This window comes from Notamacropus eugenii, chromosome 1, assembly GCF_028372415.1.
Source record: "Notamacropus eugenii isolate mMacEug1 chromosome 1, mMacEug1.pri_v2, whole genome shotgun sequence".
Taxonomy (NCBI): Eukaryota; Metazoa; Chordata; class Mammalia; order Diprotodontia; family Macropodidae; genus Notamacropus; species Notamacropus eugenii.
Window position 1 is genome coordinate 741,676,157 of NC_092872.1, and position 11,482 is coordinate 741,687,638.

The window sequence follows — 11,482 nt, forward strand, 5'->3', positions numbered from 1 at the left end:
GGAATAACCACCCTTAAAGGAGAAGTTCTTTTTTTTTTTTTTGTAATAGCCTATTGGCTATGTGCTGAAACACTTGAACTCTTTTAGAATGTTAATTTTTTAAAAAAAATAGAATATGTAGGATCACAAAGAAAAAAATTACACTAGAAGACAGTTATCAACATATTCAAAAGCTTAAGTTAATGGATCCTAGTTTAAGAGTTGATTTGGGCCAAATTGACAGGTATTTTGAGTGAGGGTCCTAAAAGAGGGCTTAAAGGAAAATCCTCAAAAATCATGACAGCTGTTAGAGCTGGAAAGGATCAGAAAGATTGACTTGTCCAACACCATGATTTTACAGAGTGATTTGAACTTTCAAACCTGGAAAGTAACTTGTCCAAGGTCATCAAAGAAGACCTGTCACATTCAACTGCTCCTGAAATTTAGCCTGAGTCTAGCTTGCAACAAACAAATCTCAAGGACACTTTGCCTAACCACTTTGTGTAAATGCCTCATTTTAATGATGAGGAAATAGAGACTGAGATTTAATGTTAGAAAAGGAATTAGATGCCATGTTTTCTGATGCCCTCACTTTAGCGGTAACCAAATGAAATTTGGTCTCATTGGAAATACAATCAGAAGGAAAACGGGTGCCTGGTTCTGTAACTCAGGACAATCAGCTCAAGATGTGTATTTGTTGGGAATAAGAAAATGTTAAACTTTCCAGTGATTATCACAGAGCCTGGCACATGGTGAATAGTTAATAAAAGCCTTGCCCTATCAGATGGGTTGTATTACCAGCCCCTCCCTCCACTCCCAGTACCCCTTCTAAGACAAGTGAATTTAAGAGGTCTTCTAGACATCCAGGATGAATTTTCAGAAAGGCATCTCTGAAAATACTGAGAGTGAGGGACCTCCCGGACCCCCACATGTTCTTCCTTGTTCTAGACTTCTTCCTGGTCCTTCGTGAGACCACTCACTCTCAGTTCTACTCCTCTTGCCCCCAGCTCAGTCTTTCTAATACATAGCTCTGATCAAGCCCATTCTCCTTCTCAAGAACCTTATTGACTCCCTATCAACTATTATCTCAAAGATGGAAGGTACTTCAAAGGCACTCAAGCCAAAATATGAATCTCTTGATATCTTAGATCTGCTTAACCAGTCCTAACCTCTGTTGACCTCTAGTCTCATATATCCAACCGCTTTTCTGGCAACTCATACTGGATGGCCAACGGACATCTTGAATTCAACATGTCCAAGACTGAACCATCTTTCTTTTCTTTCCAAACTTTCCTATTCTTGTAGAAAACCCCATCATCCTGCCAGTCACCCAGGCTCACCAGTACCACTCTCTATCTAATCTGTTGACAATGCCTGCCAATCTGACCTGTGTAATATTTTTTTGGATATTTCTCTCCTTTCTCTCCTCTGACACTGCCACCCCTCTGGTGCAGGTCTCGTCACCTCACACTTGGATTACTTCTGTAACTGCCAGGAGATCTGCCTCTCTCAGATCAGGTCTCTCCCCACTTCAATTCATTCTCCATTTTACTGTCAAAGGGATTTTTCCAAAGCACAATTCTGACCCCCTCCCCCATGCATACTTAATAACTTCCAGTGGCTCCCTATCACCTCCAGATAAAATATTAAATCTCTACTCGGCATTCCAAGCCCTTCATAACCTTTCCCTCCTCCACTACACCTTTTAAGTTTTCTTACACGTTACACCTGCCTCACACTCTATGAACCAGTGACCAACCTTCTTACAATTCCTCACACAAGATCCTCCAGCTCCTGGCTTAGGACATTTTCCCAGGATCCTTTCCATTTCAGGAGTGCTCTCCCTCCTCACCTCCACCTCAGCCTCCCTGGCTTCCTCCAAGTCCTAGCTTCTACCAGAAACTTTTCTTGATCCTTTTTATTCTAATATCTTTCCTCTCCTTCCCTCCAGTAGATCCTGTCTATAGCTCATTTGAACAGAGTATCTTTGCATGTTCTCTCCCCTTTTAGATTGTGAGCTCCTTCAGTGCAGGAATTTTTAGAGCTTTTCTATTCCTAGTACATAGCACAGTTCCTGGTACATAGTTGGCCCTGAACAAATGTTTACAATGGATTGATATGATATGTATGATAGTTACCCACAATGCACTTGAAGCCTTTCGGTGATAGAGACCATTAAAGCTAACCCATTTGACTTTTGGACAGCTCCAATTTTTCAGGAGGTTTTTGTGGTTGTTGTATTTAGCTGAAATTGTCACCTATAATTTCAACCCACTTACAATGGACACGTTACTTTTGGGCAAAAGGACACAAATCTAAGCATTTTTCCATATGATAACCCTTCAAAGGACAAGTGTCCAGAACAAAGGCTTATGAAAACTAGACTGAATAATGTCTGTACAGTGCTTTGTAACCTCAAAGCCCTACATATAGAAATGTTATGGTTATTGTCATCATCCTTCGTTGACACAAACTGGCTATGTGACCTTGAACAAGTCCATTAACCATCTCAGGCCTCAGTTTTCTTGTCTGACTGGTGGAGTATACCTGGGTGAACTCGAAAGTTCCTTCAGCTGTCGTTTCTCTTAAGCTCACTACAGAGTACTGGGAGTCTTTGAACGTGTATTTGACTTGACTCAGGAATGGGTGGTCACTAGATGGCAGCAAACACATTGAAGAAGGCTTCTGGAGTTAACTTGCTTGGATTTTTGTCTTTTTGTAACATGTTATAAGAGGCAAGACTGGAAAAGGTGGGGTGAGAAAATTCTGTGGGGCTATGCTAGTGACTTTCAAATATCTGAAGGTTTAAAGGTTTATCATTTCTAAAGAAATTTCTTTCACTTTTCCCCCCTCTGTACCCAAGACTTGTTATAATATCTTGTTATTAAGTAATTAAGAACTGTTTTGAATGAATACATTTGAGGGTTGTTTCTTTTTTTTTTTCTTAAGTCCTTAGCATTCTGAAAGACTGAACCAATCTTAATTGACAAGAGTTATGGGCATATATATTTTATCTTAAAATAAAGAGAACCTCTTTGTGAGTCAGAGATGTCTAATTATGGAAGGGACCCTTTCTCAAGTTTCTCACCATATTCAAACACTCACTCAGAAATTGAGAGTTGGGAGGGATTTCACTGGCCATTGAGTTCAGCATGGCCACAGCAAGAATCGCACTGAAGCAAATCTGACAAGTGACCATCCACTTCCTGCTTGATAGTCTCTCCTATAAGAGAGGGCTCATCTTGAGACAGTCCATCCCACACTAGGAGAGTTTTCATTATTAGGAAATTTTGCTGACTTCAAACAGAAATTTTCCTTTTTGCCAACTTCCTCCCAATGCTTCTAGTTCTGTTCTCTGGGACAAGCAGAAAAAGGTACTCTCTCTTTTACATGACAGCCATTATCTCCAGCTTCTCCGTGTCCTTCATAAAACATCATGCCCATTACTGAACACAATGTTCCAGATGCCGTCTGATGAAGTCTGGGTACAATGGACCTCTTATTTCCCAGCTCCTAGGAGCTGTGCCTTGCTTAATACCTTAATGCAGGCCCAGGGCACATCTGGCACACTGCTAGCTCAAATGGAGTTTGCATTTCACTAAAACTCCCAGATCATTTTCAGAGCAGCTACTTCCTATCCATACTTCCTTCATTTTATACTTGTGAGGTGTGTGTGTGTGTGTGTGTGTGTGTGTGTGTGTGTGTGTGTACTTTGCATTCACTCCAACGGAACCTCACCCTATTACATTCAGCCTAGGTTTCTAACCTATCAAAATTGTCTTATCCTTGAAGGATGGGGCTATCTTCAACAGCAATAGGAAAATTGAAAGTGACCTATATTTGAAGGAAAGAAAATGAGCCCTATTTTGAATATGTTAAGTTTAAATTACCAATAGTTAAGTAATCTAGTTAGAAATATCCATAAGTATAGAGTCATATGGTTCTGGAGCTCAGGGGAGAGAATGGGGTTGGATAAATAGATCTCAAAATCATCTCCTTAAAAAAAATAAAGAATGTGAGTTGATGAGGCTACTAAGTGAAAGAGTACAGAGAGAGAGAGAAGGAAGAGCCCCAGGACAGAGTCTTCGGGGACTCCCATGATTAGTGGTCATGCCAGGGAAAACCTTTTTTTTTTTTTTTTTTTTTTTTTTGAGGCTGGGTCTTCCTATCCTTCCCAGACTAAAAGCATAGCCAGTACTCATCACCTGCTTCCACTCTGATCATCATAGGCACTTTGACTTTCTCCATTATTTTTTTCCTAACTTAGGCCACTTTAGCCCCTCCCAAGCTACACTGGCAAGTCCTCAATTCCTGGAAGCTCATTTTATTGGCTTAGTGTGAACACCCACTTAGCCCAATGCAACTTAGAATTTTTGACCTCAAGTATTCACCAAGCTTAACCTTCAATGCATGCATTTCTAGTGTGTACCATCATGTCTGGGAATTTCCACAATTTTTACCCTCCCTCCAACAAATCAAAGCTTTCAAGTGTTTCCCTGGAATAATAACACTTTATTAATTAATTATCTGAGGTTTGGACCTGATATTCAAGAAAGGGAAACGATAACTTTTTCTGAGGCTTTTTTCAGAACAAAATAGAAAACAACAAAAAACAAAGAAAAAAACAACTTGTAGAACCATGAACAAGTGACCGCCCAGACGTTATAGGTTACGCTCCTTTGCCTGGAGGCCGAGAAAGTAGAGAAAATTGTCTGAAGGTCAGGCAGTGTATATAGAATTGGGTTTAGAGTCAGGGGATTTATGTTCCCTACACATCTTTGGAAAGACGTTGGGCAAGTCATCTCTCTCATGACCTTGGTTTCCTCATTTACAAAATAAACTATTTGTACTAGAGGACCTCTGGTGTCTTTTCCTACTCCAAATTGAGGATCCTATGATCCTGTATTCATTACAGCTGTCATTTGAAATATTTTCAGTCTTCCTCTTCATGTATCCCTAAAACTAACTATTTTTCAATGCCTAGTTTAAGTGCCATCTTCTTCAGGAAGTCTTCCCTGACCATGCCATCTGGCAGATATCTTTTCCTCCAATGAATTCTACAGCACTAATAGTGTATACCCTACTCACTTGGCATTTATTTATGGATCAGGATAGAGATCCATGGGATAAAAGAAACTGGTAAAACACAGGGCCTGAGTAGAAAGAGGAATTATTGCTCTAAAGTTCTCAGCAATCATGCGATCATCACCACCACCATTATTACTCTTTGTGTACTTACCCAGATCTAAGTTTTGGGGATAAACAGACATGCAGTTTATACTTGTTTTCCTGTCCTCAAAGAACTTGAATGGTGAATGCACATATGAACCACTAGGGTCTCAGAGTTAGGAGGGACATCAAGTCCACTTTACAGCTTAACCATCTGCTCAGCCTCCCTCAGTATTCATCTACTCTGCTTAGAAACATACAGAGATGGAGAACTAACTATTTTCTAGAAGACTTTTGTATACTCTTTTAGTTGGGATGTCATTCCTGGCATGCCACTGAAATTTGCTTCCCTATAACTTCCACTCTTTGTCCCTAGCTCTGCTGTTTGGGATCAGTGTAGTAAAGATAACCCTATGTGTTAATGACAAAATGATGAATTGGAAAGGCAAGGTCTAGTCAGTCAACAGTATATTAGTCAACAAGCATTTATTAAGCACCTACTACATACCAGGCACTATACCACAACCAGAGGTCTCATAGATAAATGCCAAATTCCAAATAGAGACCATGAGGATGTCAGGATATTAAGCAAGAACTACTGTGGTCAATGAAGACTTGACAGAGGAATGGGAAGGTGAGCTGGACTGTGAAAACTGAGAAGGAAATGAGAAGAGGGTAAGGGGAACATTTCAAGTAGCCATAAGCATAAAGAAAGAGATGTGAGTGTCTGGAGTGATGGGGCCCAACATGTAGAAGTCTAATCTATTACCTGGAACCTAGGGTTTGTTCAGACGAAAAGTATGGACTGACATACTCCAATACTTCATGCTGTCTCCTCTACCTAGAGTGCTCTCCCTCCTCACCTATGCCTCCTAACAGCCCTAACAGACTTGACTCATGGGCCACATCCTAAAAGGAGTCTTTCCTGAGACCCAGTGCCCCACTACCCACAAATGATTGTTATCTATTTTATACATATCTATTTGTACACATGGTATATAAATAGTTTTTGCCAGTCGGTAGTCAACTAGCATTGATTTAGTGCTATATGCCAACAAATGTGCTAAGTGCTGTGGATACAAAGAAAGGCAAAAAATAGCCTGTCCTCTGAAGTAGCTCATGGTCTAATAGAACACGCAAATAAAAACTATATCCAAATAATAATATAAGTTAGGTATAGTCATAGAGGGAAGGCACTAAGATTAAAGAGCTCTTGGAAAATATTCTTCAGGAAGGTGAGTCTTTTTTACTGACATTAGAAGGAAGCCAGGAAAGCTAGGAAGCAGACATATGGAGTGAAGTGTTCTAGTCATGGGGGATAGTCAGAGAAGTCAAGAGACGGATTACATTTCCATCTCAAGCCCTTAGCACAATACATGGCATTTGTTGTCATTCAGTCATTTCAGTCATGTCCGAGTCTTCATGATCCCATTTGGGGTTCCTTGGCAAGACAATGGATGGGTTTGGCATTTCCTTCTCCAGTTCATTTTGCAGATGAGGAAACTAAAGCAAACAGGTTAAGTAACTTGCCCAAGATCACACAGTTAGTAAGTATACGAGGCCAGATTTGAACTCAGAAAGATGAGTCCTCTTGATTCCAAACTTGGCACTCTAGTTATTGTATCATCTAGCTGTCCCAACATGTGGCATTTAGGAATTGACTAATAAATTCTTGCTTATTGATTGATTGATCATAGAATTAGAGCTAATGGAGAGATCTTAGTGAACAGCTAAATCAATCCCTTATCACCAGATAAATGAGAAAACAGGTCCAGAAATAGAAAGTGAATGACCCAAGGTGAAGTAGTAGTATAGAGGTAAACTTGTGATCAGAAAGAATGTTCTAACTTCTTGCTACATCATCACTAGAGGGAAGCATAAAAGTCATCTGGACCAGGTTGCTCATCAGACAAATAGAAACTGTGAGGACCAAAGAGACTAGCAAAGAATACCATAGATAGAAGGAAGAGGGATTCAATCACGGAGCATCATACCTTGCATCTGGAAGTCAATTCAGATAACCAGAGGACAGTATCTAGAGCTAAGAGTGAACTTGGAGATCATCTAAACCAATCAACTGCTTAATTTTTCAAACGAAAAAAACCGAGGCACAGAAAGTGGAAGCCAATCTATCCTTGGTTACACAACCAGGGAGAAGCATAGCTAAGATTTGAACACATATCCTCTGAGTCCAAATCAAGCATATGACACTAGAAGCTTAGAATTATTGTGAGAAGAGCTGTCTAATAAGGTGCAGATCCAATTCTTTCTCCAATACTGCAAGGATCTCTGGTTTTAAAGGTGTGATTCTTCCCTTCTGCCAAAGACAACCTCTCTTTGCCTTTGTAGATAGGCTCTGTGGGTGGTTCCTTAAAAAAAAATTCATTACCCTGGAGTTCTCCAAATGATAGAGCTCCCTGTCCCCAGAGGAAATGAAGTGATGACCAAAATTACTGGATATTTTCAAGGACTTCTCTAGCTTAAATGAATTCACTTTTTCTCAATAAAAACAAAGTTCAAATCAAAGTCAACAAAAGTGAGGCTAACATTGCAAATTCAGCCCAACTGGCACTGAGTACAGTCCAGCCATTATTTAATACATGATGGGAAAGCAAAGTCAAATAAGGTCAAAGCTGAGTTTGTTGGATGCCACCATCACTGTGAGCTGGGTGGGGTAGGAAGGAAAGAGACATCCGCTATAAAGTTCAGAAACAAGTGCATTATCCTATGGTCAAACTGATAATGAACTAGCCAGGCTAGTCAATCAGTCAGAATTTATTAAATGCTCCCCATGCACCATGTCTTTGGATCATAGATACATGATTCATCATCAGTATTATCCATGAAGCCTTTCTAGGTTGGTAGGACATGTCACAGTTTGTGCTCTACTCTTGGGTTCCCTCCAAATTGTTCCTTCTTCAGGAGGTCTCCCCTACCCCTAGCTCCAAATACCCATCCCTCTAAGTTTACTTTAGTGGTATCAATGTAATCTACAAAGCTCAAACCCATTGGTGAGTTAGTGCTCTGTCTATCCCAAGCTTGTGAAGTTGTCCTCTGACCAAATGGGTGGATGAGAAAAGTTTGTGCCAATGACCATGAAGGCAGATGAAGCAGGTATTCTGGAGTTCCTAGAACTTGGTCAGACATCCAAGATGTCAAGGTCATCTACTGCATTCTGAATCATCGCTGTTCAACTTTACTTGTGTCCTACCACTGGGCTTTGATTACTTGGAAAGAGACAGTGAAGCCTCCCTTAAATCGAATTTACTTGCAAGTCAGAACATCGGCCAGAATGTCATTGGTCTTCTTTGAAAATGAAGGATAAAAAACATCCACAGAGGTATGTATGTTTTGCAAACATTTTGTACATATACATACACATATGGTTTCCATGTTGGAATGAAAACACCTTGAAGGCAGGGGCTATTTCCCTTCTGTCCTTGCATACCCACAGCCTAGCATGGTGCTTGTTACATGGTTGTTGTTGTTATTTGTCCTTCATTCTCAAAGAGGATCATGGCATCAGGAAGATGATGCCATGACTTGCAAGTGAATTGGATTGAAGTGAGAGAGGGATGTGGAAAGTGACCCATTTTACTTTCTCCTCAGAGCCATCTGGATCCAGTGGCAAGATATATATCAGGACAACTGGATATGGCCCCCTTGTCCCATATAACATGTGTGTATTTGCTAAAATATATGATTGATTGATTTATTGACTAAGAAATGAGGGTCACCTCCATGGAACAATTAAGTATCCAAAAAGTATGGTGCATGGTTGGCTGATGCCATCCTTCAGTATGTTGTTACTTGATTGGTTCTGTGATATCATCAATATGGGCACTTCTTCCAGCAACAGAAATGGTAAATCATCCCTGTCTATCCATCCTGTGCAATTCTTATCGATATGTTTTCAGAAATCCCACCTCTGCAGATCCAACCAAATAAATACCTGCTACTTTACCTTGACTTGGGAGGCTGTCTTCTGGTTTGCCTAACATAGTGTGTATCGAATGAAGTACATGAACTATTCTGCCATCTTATTCTACCTTTCTTCAACCCCGTCTCTGCTCCACCACATAATACGTCTTTCTGACAACATCAAGAAGTGGAATCACTTCTCTGCAATTTGGATTCTAAGATCATTGGTACTCTAGATGGTTAAAAAATTAGCAAGAACTTCCTGATCAGTGTGAACATCTTTCAACGATGATTTTGAACACTTAATTCAACTAGTATTTATTGAGTACCTTCTACATGCTATATACTGTGCTAGATACTTGGGCTACAAAGACAAAGCCAGTCCGACTGCTATGTGGTCCTAGATTGAGAGCTAGAAGGGACTTTAGAGGCATGAAATCCACTCTCTTCATTGTATAGCAGAAGAAACTGAGGTCTACAGAGGTTAAATTAAATTCCCAGCATTACTCAGGTAGAAAATATCAGAGGAAGGATTTGAACCCAGTGAAGTTGCTTCACCCAGTCAGGAAGAGTTAAACCTTTGCTTTAGGATCAAAATTTAAAGAGTCAGCCATGTCACTCTTATGTTGTTATTCAGTTATTTCTGACTCTTCATGACCCCATTTGAGGTTTTTTAGCAAAAGTACTGGAATGGTTTGACATTTCCTTTTCCAGGTCATTTTGCGGATGAGGAAACAGGCAAACAGCATTAAGGTCTTGCTCAGGGCTACATAGCAGTTAAGTTCCTGAGGTTGGATTTGAACTCAGGTCTACCCTGACTCTAGGTCTGGCACTCTATCCACTACACCACCAAGTTGCTCTATCAATCTGTTAGCTATTGTTAAAACCTCACTGGTCAGGCTCAGGATCTCACACAACTACTTCAGCCCTGTTTTCTCCTCTTATCTGCTCTCTCGAATTCTGACCAAATTTGCCTCTCATTGTCCTATTCTTAAACAATAGGACATGAGATAATGAATCTAGACATGAGTACGGAAATGGCAAGTCCCAGATAGATGGACTCAAACAACTTGTACAAACATTGGTTCATATACAAATAAAACCATTTTATCTCAGTAATTCCAAGATCAATATCCTTTTTACTCTCCTTCACAAGAAGGCCAATTAATCACAATTCTTTACCCAATCTTGACAAGTCCCCCTGATTCTGGGTGTCTGGTGAGTGCTAGCAGCCCAATTTGGAGGAAAGGTGGGGGGAGACATAAAGATGAACAACAGAAGAGATCTGATGGTAAAATGAGATGTATACAAGAAACCATAGCCTACCATGTTTGTTCTCCTCTGTTATCACTTCTTCCTACCATGTGTGGTACTCTGGGATAAGAAGATATTCTGACATTCAAAGGATGTGTGTGTGTGTGTGTGTGTGTGTGTGTGTGTGTGTGTGTGTGTTTTGGGGGCAGGGAGTGAAGGTTTAGCAGAATAAGATTTTTTTGGAAAGTATTTTGGCTCAGCAAAGGCTGAGAGCCAAAACTCACTAATTCACTGCATGAATTTCAAGGTTGTATAGGGTCAAATGCTTTGGGTTCCAATTCTATCTGTGTTCTTGGGACAATTGGCTTAACTACTCTTGTCTAGGCTTCTTCATCTGCAAAATAAGGGAGAGTGATTCTGAATGTATTGGTTTTCGGGCTATACTTGTTTGGACTTCATCAAGGCCCCATTAACTTCTGTCTGTTTAGAGAGGGTGGAGGGTGGAGAGTGGTGAGCTCCCCCCAGATTCTCCACTTGAAGAGGATTAGTAGGCCAGCCATCTTTTCATTTCCTACCTGGCTGGACTTTGTTGTGACCCTCCTCTCTCCTTCCTCCCCAGGCCAGGTAGCCTCCCCTTTTTAAGTATTTTTTTTTCTGTTTTCTCACTTAGATTGTGAGATCCTTGAGGTAAGGACTATCTCAAGGGTGGGGAACCTGCAGCCTGGAGGTCACATGTGACCTTCTAGATCCTGGGGTATGGCCTTTTGACTGAGTCCAAGTTTTACAGAACAAATCCTTTTATTAAGGGGATTTTTTTTTTCCTGAGAAGTTTGAATTCAGTCAAAGGGCTACACTTGAGAACCTAGAAGGCCACATGTGGCCTGGAGGCCAGGTTCCCCACCATGATATCCTTTGACTTTCTTTGTGACCCCAGCACATAGCATAATGCCTGATGTAGTAAGTGCTGAGTAAATGTTTACTGACTGACATTGGGAGGAGAAAATGTTAATTGAAAAGTAAAATAAAAATTTAAATTAAAAAGTTAAAAGTTAAAGAAGTTAGATTACATAATTTTTACATTCTCTCCAGGTGCGAATCTGTGAGCCTGTGATTTTGGCAGCAGGAAGGAACTTTGCAGGGAAGGAATACTTCACTTTGC